At 41.9% G+C, this 15,480-nt stretch overlaps 1 protein-coding gene across 4 annotated transcripts in view; it reads left to right on the top strand.

The window, feature by feature from the left end:
• The window catches only part of PHF24 (PHD finger protein 24), a 205,117-nt gene that overhangs the window by 47,590 nt on the left and 142,047 nt on the right, over window positions 1-15,480 (top strand). The window lies entirely within an intron of this gene.

The raw sequence follows: 15,480 nt of genomic DNA, 5'->3' as shown, positions 1-15,480 counted from the left end.
CAAATTATTTTTCTGCATCTATTGAGATGATCATATAATTTCTATCTTTTATTCTGTTAATGTGGCATTCACATGTATTGATTTGAACATATGAATCATCTTTGTGTCCCAAGGATAAATTTCCCTTGAGCATGGTTTATGAATCTTTTAATGTGCTGTTGAATTTGGTTTGCTACTAATTTGTTGAGGATTATTCCATCTATGTCCACTGAGGATATTGGCCTATAACTCTCCTTCCTTGTAGTGTTCTTGTCTGGGTTTGGTAGCAGGGTAATGCTGGTCTCATAAAATAAGTTTGGGAATGTTCTTCCCTTTTCAATTTTTTGGAAGACTTGAATAAGAATTAATATTACTTCTTTATTAAAAAATATATTTTTGATTATGTCATTACAGTTATCCCATTTCCCCCATTCATTCCCCTCCACCCTGCACACTCCTTTCCCCCACGTTCCCCCCTTTAGTTCATGTCTATGTGTCATAAGTTCTTTAGCTTCTACATTTCCCACACCATTCTGCCCTCCTCCTGTCTATTTTCTCCCCACCATCTATGCTACTTATTCTCTGTACCTTCTCCCCCTCTCTCCTCCTCCCACTCCCCTGTTGTACTCCCCCTCCATGTGATCTCCATTTCTGTGGCTCCACTCCTGATCTAGCTGTCTGCTTAGTTTGCTTTTGTTTTAGGTGTGGTTGTTAATAACTGTGAGTTTGCTCTCCTTTCACTGTTCATATTTTTTATCTTCTTTTGTCTATTTCCTTTGCCAGCTTGGGTAAGTTCTCCTTTATTATTTGTTCAAATAAGTTTCCCCCTTGTTGCTCTTCCTCTTCCCCTTCTGGTACCCCTATAATTCAGATGTTGGAACATTTAAAGATGTCTTGGAGGTTCCTAAGCCTCTCCTCATTTTTTTGAATTCTTGTTTCTTCATTCTTTTCTGTTTGGTTGTTTCTTTCTTCCTTCTGGTCCACTCCCTTGATTTGAGTCCCAGTTTTCTTTCCATCACTCTTGCTTCCCTGTGCATTTTCCTTCATTTCATTTACTGTAGCCTTCATTTTTTTCATCTGAGACCAAAATCAACAGTTCTGTGAGCATCCTGATTACCAATGCTTTGAACTGTGCATCTTATAGGTTGGCTATCTCTTGGTCGCTTAGAAGTATTGGCTCTGAGGCTTTGAGCTGTTCTTTTGTTTGAGCCATAATATTTTGGTCTGTTTGCACCTGTTATGCACGAGGGGCAGAGCCTTAGGTGTTCACCAGGGCAGGGCAACCCAGTGGCTGGGTTGTGATGCTGTATGTGGGGGTGGGGTCAGAGAGAGAACAATGGCACTTGTTCTGCTCTCTCAGATTTTGGTCCCCTCTGCTGCTTCCCACAAGCAAATTGGGCCCTTCTGATGCTGGTTCCCAGGTGGGTGGGCTTGTGTATGTTCTAGGACCCTGTGGGTCTCTCCAACGAATTCTCACCTGACGCTGGGAGTCTCTCCTGGCACTTTTTCAATTGGTGCTTTTAGGCTTTATTTCCCCATCACTGGGGCCATGGGTTGTGTAGTCTGTCTCACTGCCCTTCTTTTTGCTTGAACACATACGTGGATGTGTGTCCTCGGTCTGCCAGCCACCTTGTGGGCCTCACTAGGTTTGCTTATTTCCTTTCCACACCCAGTTCTGCTAACCACTGCCTCTTCTTGTTGGGACCCCTCTCCGCTGGTCACCCACTCACACCTCTTACCCGTCTGGATGAATGGTTTATTGTTGTCAGACTTCAGTACAGTTCAATTTTTTGTCTCTTCTGGGTGTGTTTTTGTTTCTAAATTTTTGTTGTCCTTCACTTTGGTTGTGCGAGGAGGTACAGTATTTTCACCTATGTCTCCTTCTTAGCCAGAAGTCTGACATTACTTCTTAAGTGTTGGATAGAATATACTAGCAAAGCCATCTCTCCTAGGCTTTTCTCTGTTGGAAGATTCAAAAAATATTTTTTTAATTTATTTTCAGAGAGAGGGGAAGGGAAGAGAAGGAGAGGGAGAGAAACATTGATGAGCAAGAGAAACATCAATTGCTTGCCTCTTGCCCCAAGCTAGGGAATTGGCCTGCAACCCAGGTATGTTCCCTGACCAGCACAGGCCAGAGGTCAATCCACTGAGCCATACCAGCCAGTGCAGAGAGATTTTTGATTGCTGATTAAATAACTTTGCAATATGTTTGTTCAAATTTTCCTTTTCTTCATGATTTAGTCTTGGTAGGTTATATGTTTCTAGGAATGTATCCATATCTTCCAGGTTATTCAATTTGTTGGCACATGCTTGTGCATATTGGTCTTTTATGAGCCTTTGTATTTTTGTGGTATCAATTGTATTATCTCCTCTTTCCTTTTATTCATCAAAACTTTTCGAGTTTATATTTATTAATAGTTTATTCTTCAATTGTAGTTGGCATTCAATATTATTATTTTATTGTTGTTCAAGTACAATTGTCTCCATTTTCCCCTCATCACTACCCCTCCACCCCATCCATCCTCACTTCTCTCCCTTAATCCTATCTCCCTTTGTTTTTGCCTTGGTGTCCTTTATACATGTTCCTTGACAACCCTTCCCCCCTTTCCCCCCATTATCCCCTTCTACCTCCCCTCTGGTTACTCTCAGATTGTTCTTAATTTCAATGTATCTGGTTATATTTTGCTTGCTTATTTGTTTTGTTCATTAGGTTCCACTTATAGGTAAGATCATGAGGTATTTGTCTTTCACTGCTTGTCTTATTTCACTTAACATAATGGTCTTTAGATCCATCCAAGCTGTCACAAAGGGTAGGAGATTATCTCTCTTTTTTTTAATTTTGCTGCATAGTATTTCATTGTGTAAATATACCATAGTTTTTTGATCCACTCATTTACTGATGGGCACTTAGGTTGATTCCAGCACTTGGCTATTGTAAATGGTGCTGCTATGAACATTGGGGTGCATAGATTCTTTTGAATTGGTGTTTCAGGATTGTTAGGGTATAGTCCCAGCAGCGAAATTGCCAGGTCATTGCAGTTTCATTGCCAGGTCATTGCAGTTTCATTTTTAGTTTTCTGAGGCAATTTCATACTGTTTTTGAAACAGTGGCTGCACCAGTCTGCATTCCCATCAACAGTGTACTAGGGTTGCCTTTACTCTACAACCTCTCCAGCATTTGTTGTTTGTTGATTTGTTTATGATGGCCATTCTGACTGGTGTGAAGTGGTATTTCATTGTGGTTTTAATTTGTGTCTCTCTGATGGCTAGTGATGCTGAGCATCCTTTTGTATTTCTCTGGGTCCTCTGTATTTTAATTGGAGAGGTGAATCTATTTAGAATACTCGCTTCTTCTGCAAGCTGTGCCAGGCCGGAAAGGATTTGTTTCTGTTATTTAGTTATTTGTTTTCTGTACATTTTATTTTTTAAGAGATTTTATTTATTCATTTTTAGAGGGAGGGTAAGGGAGGGAGGAAGAGAGGGAGAGAAATATCAGTGTATGAGAGAAACATTTATCAGTTGCCTCTCACACACTACCAACTGGGGACCAGATCTGCAACACAGGCATGTGTCCTGATCAAGAACTGAACAGGTGACCCTTGGCTCTGCAGGATGATGCTCAACCAACTGAGCTATGCTGGTCAGGCCTCTGTACATTTTAAATAACTCAAGGCCTGGCATATTAAATTTTAAATAAATTTATTTATTTAAATAAATAAAGGCAGGCCTCTGCCTTTCTTTGTATTCAGTTAATTTCTTACAGTATTCCATTTTTATTCCCTTTCTTTTCTGCATATTTTTAAGGTTATTCTCTTGGTAGTTACCTTGGGGATTACAATTAACATCTTAAATTTATAATAATCTAATTGGAATAGTATTAACTTAGTTTCATTTGTTTACAAACACTCTGCTCCTACACATCTTAGTTCTTCCTCCTTTATATTGTTATTGCCACAGATTACATTTTTATATATTGTGTGCCTACTAACATGAATTTATATTTATTTTACGAATTTTCCTTTTAAAAATTCTCACCTAAAGGCATTCCCAATGATTTTAGAGAGAGGAGAAGGAAGGGAGAGAGAGGGAGAGAAACATCAATGTAAGAGAGAAACATCAATCCGTTGCCTCTTTCATGCGCCCCTACTAGGAATGGAACCTGCAACCCAGGCATGTGCCCTGACTGGGAACTGGACCCACAGCATTTTGATTTATGGGATGACACTTCGACCAACTGAGCCATACTGGCCAGGGGTACATTTGCCTTTTAAATCACATAGAAAAAAAGAGGTTACAACCAAAAGTATAATATACTAGCTTTTGTATTTACCTATATAGTAGTTTTTACCAGAGATCTTTATTTCTTTTTATGGTTTAAGTTACTATTTGTTGTTGTTTCATTTCAGGCTGAAGGACTCGTTTTAGCATTTCTCATAGGCAAGGTCTACTGGTGATGAACTTCCTCCATTTTGTTTATCTAGAAATATCTTGATTTCTTCTGTATTCTTATAGAATCATTTGTCTAGATATACAAATTTGGGGTGACAGTTTTCTCTTTCAAGATTTTAAATATTTCATCTCACTGTCTTTTGGCCTCCATGGTTTCTGAGAAGAAATCAGTCATTAATCTTATTGAGAATCCTATGTACACAACGAATCATATTTCTTCTTGCTGCTTTCAAAATTTCAAAATTTAGAGTTTCAACAATCTGACTTTAATATATTTTGGTGTGGATATCTTTGAGTTTATCTTGCTAAAAATTTGTGAACTCCTTGAATATGTATATTTTGTGCCTTCATCAGATTTGTGATGCTTTCAGCCATTATTTCTTTAAAAATTTCTTCTGCCTTGTTCTATCTCTTTTCTTCTTGTGGGACTCATGATGATGTATGTTTGATGCAGTAGCACATGTCTGACTGTGTTCATTTTCATTTATTTTTTTTCCCTGCTCCTTAGACTCCATAATTTCAATGTATGCTTATCTTCAAGAATGCTGATCCTTTGCTTCTTCCTTCTCAAGTTTGTTGAACTCCCTCAGTGAATTTTTTTCCAGTTATTGTATTTTGTGGCTCCAGTATTTTTTGTTTGGGTCATTTTAAAAATAATTTGTATCTCTTCATTGTTAATCTCATTTTGTTCATACAGAATTTTCCAGACTTTCCTTAGTTCTTTGCCCATGTTTTCCTTTAGCTCTTCGTGCATGTTTAAGACAGTTAATTTAAAGTCTTCATCTAGGATGTCCAATATGTGGGCTTCCTTAGGGATTGTTCCTGTCAAATTCTATTTTTTTCTCCTGTGAATAGCTATACTTTCCTATTTCTTTGTATGCTTTGTACAGTAATTTTTACTGAGAACTGGACATTCTGAGCAATATAATATGATATCCCTGGAAATCTGATTCTTTCACTCCTAAGTGGTTGCCGGTGTTTACTTGTTAAAGGTTGCATCTATCCATTTCACCTTTTCCAAATGTGTACTCTTTACTGTGTGTGGTCCTTGAGTTTCTTGTTCCATCTGTAGCCAGCCAGTGGCTTGACAAAAATTCATCTCCCTTCTCCCACAAAAAGGATTTTGTTCCTTCAAATATTTTGATATATGCTATTTTAGAAGCTGCTGCAGCCCAAGGAAGCTGAAACCAAGGCAAAGACCTTCAACTGTCCCACAGAGAACAACCAAATGAACCAAATTCCCGCAGTGCTGGTTAGTAGCTTGTTCATATGTGATGCTCTCTTATGAAAGATGTTATAAGTATCCAGTCATATTCAAACCCATGGTTCTGAAATAGATAATTCCAGTTGCTCTTTTCAGCTCAGTGGTTGCCTTGGTGGAGGGACCAACCCCTTGAGCGTCCTACTTTGTCATTTTGCATACTGTCATTCCTGTTATTTCTTTTTAACATTTTAAATCTTTTATTCATTTAGAATTTATGCTTGTGCATGGTGTGTGAGGATTATTGGGTCATGATTTTGAATCTATGCTTAAAGTCAGATTAAGACCCCAGAGTCATGATCACCATCCGGTTCCCAGAGTGCTAAACTCAATAGCATCCCCCTTACCCCCAGACTTATCCCAGCTTTCTGAAGGGCAGCTTGTATGAGGATAAGGAGACCATAGAGAGATGTGGAAGAGACAAGGATGGGAAAGGATGCAGTCAGAACAGTGTGGACCAGGTACCAAGTAGTGACAGAAGGATTGTTCCCATGATAGGAGTGTGCATCAGGGAATGATGGGATAAAGAGGAGGTGGGGATCAGAGGTGGGGATGTTGTTGGGATGGAGATGAAGATGTGTTATTTTATCCAAAGGCACACAGAAGAGAGCAGCTGGACTCTCAGTGTGAATTAGGAGAGAGATAAATTGAGCTCTTGAGTCTGTGGTTTCAAAGCAGACTGAGATCTTATACAGGGCTTCCTTCACTGCTGAATCCTCAACTCCATTAACAATTGTTGACAGGTTTGTGGGTTCAGAACTATTCAAAGTTGAAAGCAGCAATTTTAAGTTCTTCTCTTTCTTTTTAGCATGATTGGGGGTGGTGGTCAGTTTCCTGTTTGGTCTGGGGGGAATTTCAACTGGAGACGGACAGGTGAGTGAAATGTAGAGGATAGGGGCATTGTTCCTGAGGCCAGCTGCTTGAAGCTTAAACCTAGATAGTCTTTATTGCTTCCAGCATTCTTAATCTGTGAAGAGGATCCCCTTGTATAGATGAGAAAAAGAGAGGTTATCTCTTCTTCTTCCTCTTCCTCCTAGGTAAGGAGGTTATTAATGATACAGAATTAGAGGCACCACCCCAGACCATCTTAAAAAGAACCTTTGAATAAAGCCAAAGGATCTGTAATTTTACTAAATTCTCCAGGTACTTTGAAGCATTTGGCGGGATGGGGCTGGGAATACTCACCTGGGCCAATCTTGCTCCCATCCCAAACTCTGGATGGAAATAAAAGTGATCTGTGGGAAAGAGGAAGCTGGGTGATATACCTCCAACCTTCCTGAGTGAGGAAACTTTCTGGTCTGGTACAGCATATGGAAAAACAGAAAACATGGCAGGGAAGAGTTGGGGATTGTCCTGCTTCTTTTGCTAAAATCCCAGGTTCCCCCTCTGTCCCAAGACATCCTGCCTCTTTCCTCTGACTATGCCATTATAGGAGTGGAGACCTCTTGTTTGTCAGATGGTGTCCACAGCCCCCTTAATCCCATCCTTGACTGCCTTCCTTTGATTCAAGAAGCTTTTGCTAGTATCTACCATAAGTCCTTACTTCTGAACTTGAGCCTGTAATGGTGGACCAGCTTAAGGGAGATGCTTTATCCTGGAGGTATTTGGGCTTCCCTACTTGCTTCTGGGGCTGAGAACCTAAGTTAGGGGCACTGAGGGAAGGGAGGAAAAAATGTGGGAGCTTTGTTGGGATAGGTACCTCGCTGGGCAGAAAGCCAGGGCTGAAAAGAGCTGCTCTCAGAGCAGGAGGGTAATAGCAAGTCTTGGCACATGCTGAGCTGTAGGTATCTGAACCTATGTAATGGAGGTGGGGGCATCAGAGGAAGGCACTGAGGGAGTCTGGAAGGGACTGGAATTCAGGTATAGACACAATTACTAAGAGAGGGGTTGAAATTACAAAAGGGATTGTTATCCTTCTCTGGTTAGGGTTAGGGTTCTCCTTAGATTAGCATTGACGCAGTGGTTACAGTGGGAGATGGTAAGCATAGGGTCATGTAAAGATTATTGCGGTAATACACACCAGAATTACCTTGACAGAGTGTGTCTGTCTGGTGTATTCTTTCCTCAGAGGCTGGGTCTGCTGTGTCAGAGGGGCTGGGGGATCAGGGCTCTGCAGTAAACTGGGGACACTTGGGGATGAAGATGGATGTGTAGGTGAAGGATCGGGCTGCTGGAGAGGACAGAGACTCACTTACTGACCTTGAATTTTTTTAAAAGCACACGGCCAAGTTGTTGAGACCAGATGTATGCATGTGAATCCCAGACTGTCCTTATGAGGGGCAAGCAATGGGGCAGAAATGAGAAACGGGGGTTTAGAGGAAGGATAAACAGTTCCGGTCTGCGGTGGCCGAGGAGGATTTGTACAGGAAAGCAGCTTTGAAGGATGGATTTGGAATGTGTTTGTGTTTGTGGGTCTGCAAGATGAACTGTGTAGTTGGCATGTACACAACCCAAACAGGGACCGAACCCAAAACCCAAGCATGTGCTCTGACTGGGAATCAAACCCGTGACCTTTCAGTTTACAAGATTACAGTCCAGCCAACTGAACACCACCAGCCAGGACTGCCAGCACTATTTACATGAGAAATGGCATCCCTTTCCTTCCCGCTGTCTGGATTCCCAAGGGTCTAGCTGCCTGTCCAGGGCCTTGACCCTGAGGCCTCTGGTAGGCTTGACCTTCTGATACCCTATGGAAAGCCCCCAATATGCTTTTTGTTTGGCCATGAACCCAGAAAAGTTACAGTGCAGGAGAGAAACAAGGCAGGAAAGGCAGCCAGTTGGCAACACCCACCCTCCTTCTGGAAAGAGGTCTGTGTCTGGCCCATTCCCAGGCCCCCTATTGCTTCCCTATGCTCTCTCATCCAGACCAAGTATTCAGGGTCCTGGCCTCACTGTCTCTGGGGATATGGGGCTTTGTGTTCCCCAGCATCTTATATTGTGCTCATTCCTCCATTCTCCATTCTCACTTGGGCTCAAGTTTATTCTCCCTTCTTTCCTCTCCCTATAGGGGACATAGGAACCATTCTTGTCCTTCATTCTCTGACAGCCCTGGCCTATAACATGGGTGCCTCAGCACAGTTGGAACATGCTGGTAAGGAGCTGGGGCCCAGCCCCTCTCACATGGTGCAGAAAGCAGTGTCTCCATAGGGTTTATCCCTGTGCTCATTCTGTGTTTGTTGCCCTCCCAGCATGAACAATGGTGAGCAGGTACAAAAAGGAATCAGATGTGGTCTCTACCCTCTATCTTCAGTGTTTAACAGAAGGAGTAATTTAACAGAAGGAGAAGCCACTGTCCTCCACTGCAGGTGGTCAGTTGCCTGTAATTTTCTCTGTAGAATTCTGTAGTTCCCTGTGCAGAGGTCAAGGGAAGGGCTTCAGGAGGACAGAGCCATTCACCATGATGATACCTCAGAGGGCCAGAGGCGAACTCCAGTGTTTCCAAGCAAGCATGGATGTATTCCTAGCACCTGTTACCCATTCTGTAGCAGTAAATTTTTGAGTTTTGCTCTCCATAAGGCTTTTAATTCATGTTTCACCACTCTTGAGCCTAGGGGTTGTACCAGGGTTATGGGATGTTATGAGCAAGGCTTCATCACTCAACAACATCCTGTATAAAGTCACAGGCTTTGACCCTATCTCTTCTCAGTTCTTCACTTTGCCGAGAATTGAGAATCCTGAAAGTCTCAGTTCCAGTTCATCTCTTTGTCACCAGTTCTTTGTTACTGGACTTTGGTCAGCACTATGAACTCATACTGCTCCAGGGCAGGTAGGAGCCTCTAGGGGACTATGGGAAAGGCCTACTTCCTCTAAGCTAGGATGTGTGCACATTAACCTTGTCTTCCCACCTGATGCTGCTGTGACCTTTCTGGGCCATTACCTTTATTATGGGCTTCCCTATAATCCTTGCTCTGTGGCTCTCTGCCCAACTCCCACCATGCAGGGAGGATGTGCCTGTCACTAGACCTCCAGTGATCTTTGGGGAGGCTTTAGGAAAACACCTGGAGGGTGTTGGCTCAGCAGGCCTGGGCCTTGTGCCTCCTCATCCTGGAGGCCCCACTAGAGGCTAGGCCCCCATCTCTTGGGCACAGCATCACCATTCAGAGGACACATTCTTGTTTCTTCTCATTCTGGCTTTTCTACATCTAGCAAACACTGAACACATTGTGTTAAATATTGGGGTCCTATCAGAGAAAGGGAGTTATGAATTTCCTTAGGAATCAGTGAGGCAGGGGCATTCCACAGTCCCCTCACCACATTATAAGGGAGTGATAGCATTTCCTATGCTTCCTCCAGCTCTTGGCTCCTCTTCAGTGGGTCAGAATGTGGGAATGCAGAGGTGCCACCTTCTGAGATATATATGAGTTATCCAAAACAGAGGTCCATCTATAATCTCAGGATGCCATTTGTCTCTTTCACAGTTCTCTCCTCCCATTTGTATATACCCCTGATCCCTGGCTAAACACTAGGATGCAACATCTGTTCTCTTTCTCTGTTTCAAGCCACATCTTCTTCCTTATGCTCTATGCATCTAGACTTGGATTTCTCTGCCATTTTTCCTGCTGTGTTTCAAGAGCACCTACTTTACACATATGATCACTAAGTTCAACCACTTCCTCACTCCCTAACGCAGGGCTCAGGCTCACACACTGCTACCAAATTCTTAGGCCCTAAAAATAAAGCAGGACACTTCTGTTCAATAAGGCAGCATAAGTGAACGCAGCTCATCTCCTTTGCATAACCATATCAAAATTACAACTAAATTACTGAACAACTGTCACTCAGAACAGACATAAATCAAGTTGAATGGAAGTTTGACAACTATGGAATTAAAGAAACCACATTGATCCAGACGAGGAGGAGGGGAGGACATGCAAAATGGGCTGGTCCTACACCCACATGTGGGTGTAGGGAGACTACACTCACTCTTGGGAGTGAGGAGTCTCAGCCCCACACCAGGTCCCCCAGCCCAGGGTACCAGTGCCAGAAATATAGGTTCCCATAACTTCTGGCTGTAAAACCCAGTGGGGATTAAGTCGGTAGTAAAAAATTCCGGAGTCCCAAGCACTTTCTCTTAAAGAACCCACCCATAAACTTACTCAGACTCACTCTCTCTGAGCTTGAGCACCCGATACTGCTTGAAAGGCACCAGTGGCATATGTGGAGGAACTGAAGTGTCAGGCATCAAGTGAGAGTTGGGGCACAGCGTTCTCCCAGACAGAAATGTAAGCAGAGCCACAGAGCCAGCAGGCGGATGCTACATCTGAGACTCCATCAACTTGGCTAACACTAATTACTGCACCCTAGAGATTCCCTGAAGCTCTGTCCCACCCAATTTACAGCTGTTAACAGTAGCTTTTCCCTATGAATGGAAACATAGTCTTGGCTCCTGCTTTACAACTTCCTTAAAATCTCAAATAAGCAACTGCTGGCCTCAGTGAGCCTCCAGCCCCATACTTCTTGCTAAGTGGCCCCAGGCACAGCACTAACAGCAGCCAGCCTAGATCCACAAGTTGGCACCACCTGGGAATCTCCAACTATAGCACAAGTAGCATTCACTTCAGATTTCTCTATAGTTCAGGCAGGGCGGCCCTGGGGCAAAACACAGATGGGGGCTGACCTTGGCCATCATCACCCAGGAAACCCCAGGGCCTGTGTACCCAGAGGATAGCTACATACCATGTTGGAATACCATTATACTGCCACTGCATAGCTGATCTTCCATGGAGGGTGAAGGTTGGTGGTCAGTGGTCACAACCAATCCTTGCAACTGACTAGCCTGGATAAATCCCTTCCACTGACCTGCCAACAGCAACCAAGGCTCAACTACAAGAGGAAGATGTACTCAGCCAACATGAAGGGTGTTCCTCAAGTATCTAGCTTGGGTGATAGAAGAGGCTGTTTCATTGGACCCTACAGGATACCCCATACATTAGACCACACTAACAAGTCAGGGAGTCATAGAAGCTCTACCTAATACATATAAACAAACAGGAAGACTGCCAAAGTGAAGAGAAAAAAAAACCCACATGGTCCAAATGAAAGAACAGATCAAAACTCCAGAAAAATAACTAAACAAAATGGAGGTAAGCAATCTATCAGATGCAGAGTTCAAAACACTGGTTGTAAGGATGCTCAAGGAGCTTAGTGAGGATTTCAGCATCATAAAAAGGATCCAATCAGAAACAAAGGATACACTAATTGAAATAAAGAACAATTTACAGGGAAACAACAGTAAAGTGGATAAAGCCAAGAATCAAATCAATGATTTGGAACATAAGGAACCAAAAACAACCAATCTGAACAATAGAAAGAAAAAATAATCCTACCCCCCCACCCCCAAAAAGAGGATATTTTAAGCAGCCTCTGGGACAACTTCAAGAGGTTCAACATTTGCATCATAAGGATGCCAGAAGGAGGAGAGAAAAGCAAAATATTGGAAGTCTATTTGAAAAAAAAATGAAAGAAAACTTCCCACATTTGGTGAAGGAAATAGACATGCAAGTCCAGGAAGCACAGAATCCCAAACAAGATGAATGCAAAGAGGCCCACTCTCAAACACATCATAATTAAAATCCCAAAGGTTAAAAATGAAGAGAGAGCCCTGGCTGGTGTAGCTCAGTGGATTGAGCACGGGCCTGCAAACCAGACAATTGAGGTTCGATTCCCAGTCAGGGCACATGCCTGGGTTGCAGACCAGTTCCCTGCAGGCAAGCTCCCAGCAGGGGACGCACAAAAGGCAACCATACATTGATGTTTCTCTCCCTCTCTCCTTCCCTTCCCCTCTAAAGGTAAATAAATAAAATATTTTAAAAAAAAAATGAAGAGAGAAAGTTAAAAACAGCAAGAAAAAAGCAGTTATCTACCCACAAGTGTCTTTCCATAAGACTGTCAGCTGATTTCTCAAAAGAAACTTTGCAGGCTAGAAGGGACTGGCAAGAAATATTCAGTCATGAAAGGCAGGGACCCACAACCAAGATTGCTCTACCCAGCAAAACTATAATTTAGAATTGAAGGGCAGATAAAAAGCTTCCCAGACAAGAAAAAACTAAGGAGTTCATCATTACCAAACTATTATTATATTAAAATGTTGAAGGGACTTATTTAAGAAAAAGAAGAAGATCAAACATGAATAATAAAATGGCAATAAATACATACCTGTCAACAATTTCATCTAAAACACAAACTCAGCACACAAGAAGAAGAAAGACAGAATCATGGATACAGATAGGGTTTCTATGGCTGACAGATGGGAGGGGTGTGTCAGGGCATGGGTGAAAAGGTGAGGGGATTAAGAATTACAAGTAGGTAGTTACAGAATAGCCATGGGGATATAAAGTACAGTATAGGAAATGGAGTAGCCAAAGAAAATATATGCATGACCCACGGACATGAAAAATGGTGTGGTGATTGCGTGAGGAGGTTGGGTGGAAGGGGGCAAAGGGGAAAATCAAGACAACTGTAATTGCATAAACAATAAAATATAATTAAAATAAAAAATAAAAGCAAAACAAAATTTGCTATAGTAACTTTCAGAATTTTTCTCCACCTCTGGCCTTGGCTCTCTATATTTCCCCTCTCCCCTCTCCCATGATCTTTTCTTAGCTCCTCATTCACCCCTCTAAGTTTTTCTCCACCCCCACTCTTAATTTTGTAGAAAACTTCCTTTTCTTGATATACAAAGTTCTCCCTCATTTTTAAAAAATACATTTATTTTTTAAATTTTTATTTATTTATTTTTAGAGAGAGGGGGAGGGAAGAAGAGAGAGAGAGGGAGAGAAACATCAATGAGTGGTTGCCTCTTGTGCAACCCCAATGGGGACCTGGTCTGCAACCTGGGCATGTGCCCTGACTGGGAATCATACTGGCAACCCTCTGGTTTGCAACCTGCACCCAATCCACTGAGCTATACCAGCCAGGGCCAAAGTTCTCCCTCATTAATGTCACCTTCTAATTCCTCCAGTGAAGTGTCTGTACTTTTAGCTGAGGCCAGCTGCTCAACTTGAGGACCCACTCCTATTCTGTATTTCTGTACCATGACCTGGCTCCAGCACTTCTTCCTTTGCTGTCATGCAACATGAATTTATACTTCTTGATTGTATGTTTTTCATCAACATCCAGCATGCTATATCTTCTCCATTTCAAAAATTCTTGATGCTTTCCTCATTTTTTCTGCACTTCTGTGGTGTAAATTTTTTTGAAGCAGTTAATTATACTCACTCTCACCAATGTTCTTTCATTCCATCTCAAATCTATTCCAGTCACTCACCTGAGTCTATTCTTCTCAAGGTCATGAATAATCTCTATGTAGTTAAATCTAATAATAAATTCCAAGTTTTTATCTTACTTGGCTGATTGGCAACTTTTCATGCAATTGCTCACTTTTTCTTTGCAAAGACTTCCTCTATTGGCTTCCATTATACCACAGTCTCCTGGTTTTTCTCCCACCTCACTGGCTGCTGCTACTCAGTCTCTTATTTTTCCTATTCCTCATCACCACCCCTGCCCTGAATTTCTTAATGTTGGACTGTCCTGGAGCCTGGTCCTTAGTTTCTCCTTATTTACACTTATTCCCTTGTAGTCTTATCCAGTCTGTGGTTCTTTCTTTTTATCTATCTATCTATCTATCTATCTATCTATCTATCTATCTATCTATCATCTTTCAATCAATCATCTATAGTGAGGACCCTCCCTGTGGACCATCTGTCTTATGTGTTAAGAATGGACTATTGAAGGCATGGTCTCAGGAAGAAGCTGGGAGGTTAGTTATGATGCTACTGCAGTAATCATAGCAGCAGAGGGCGTGAGAAGTGGTCATATTATGAACTCATTTTGAAGGTAGAGACAACAGGATTTACTGATGGATTGGATGTGGGTTACTAGGGAAAATAATGTCCAGGATGACATTAGTATTTTGTCCTAAAGAAATGGAAATATGGAAATTGAAAAAAAACATTAAAAAAAAGAAATAGAAGATGGAGTAGCCTCTAACTGAAATGGTGAATGCTATGATTGAAGCATGTTTTTTTATGAGTGAATTGGGTGGTGATGGTGGGTGGAGAAATAGTAGTTCAGTTTTTTATTTTGAGATGAATATTGGATGTCCAAGTATATATGTTGATTAGATAATTTGGAAATGTGACACTGGCTATCCCATGAGATCATGAACTTCATTGTGCAAGTTCTGTGTCATGTTCATTGTGTGTTTGCTATAGTACCTTGCATAGTTTGTTGAACATAATATACTTATCCATGTTATTTCTATTGTGATCCCTCTGGGGTGTTTGTCAGCAGAGCACCTCCTCCTATGGTGGATTCCCCCATTCATAGTGCTTATCATATTAATGTAGTAATTTGTCTGCCTCCCTAGTTCAGATTTTGGATTCAAGGAATATTAAGGCCCTATTATGTGCTAGCCATTAGCCTAAACCCTGAGTATATGAGATATCATTGTAATTATTCAGACAAGAATGAATGAGAAATTGAACATAAGGAGAGGTAGTAAAAATAGAGGAAAGGGGTAGGATTGAGAGATACAAAGACTAGAACCCAGTGACTGACTTCAAGTTTGGGTAAACAAAAACATGGATTTAGGCAATTTCTTGATGTTGGCAGACAGTTTCGTGGAATGGAGGCTGAGTGTTCAGATTTTGAATTACTTTGCATTACCTTTGGACAACAAGGCTGAACTCACTGCTCTTCATCACATGATGGGCAAATGACCTAACATCAGTGCTTATTGAGCTCCTTCCCCTAAATCACTTGGGCCTTGGGTTGGCTTCCTGGCTCTAGGT

This window comes from Artibeus jamaicensis, unplaced genomic scaffold (assembly GCF_021234435.1).
Source record: "Artibeus jamaicensis isolate MK-2021 breed Jamaican fruit bat unplaced genomic scaffold, CSHL_Jam_final scaffold_1964, whole genome shotgun sequence".
In the NCBI taxonomy this organism is placed as follows: domain Eukaryota; kingdom Metazoa; phylum Chordata; class Mammalia; order Chiroptera; family Phyllostomidae; genus Artibeus; species Artibeus jamaicensis.
This window is presented reverse-complemented; position numbering and strand designations above follow the sequence as displayed.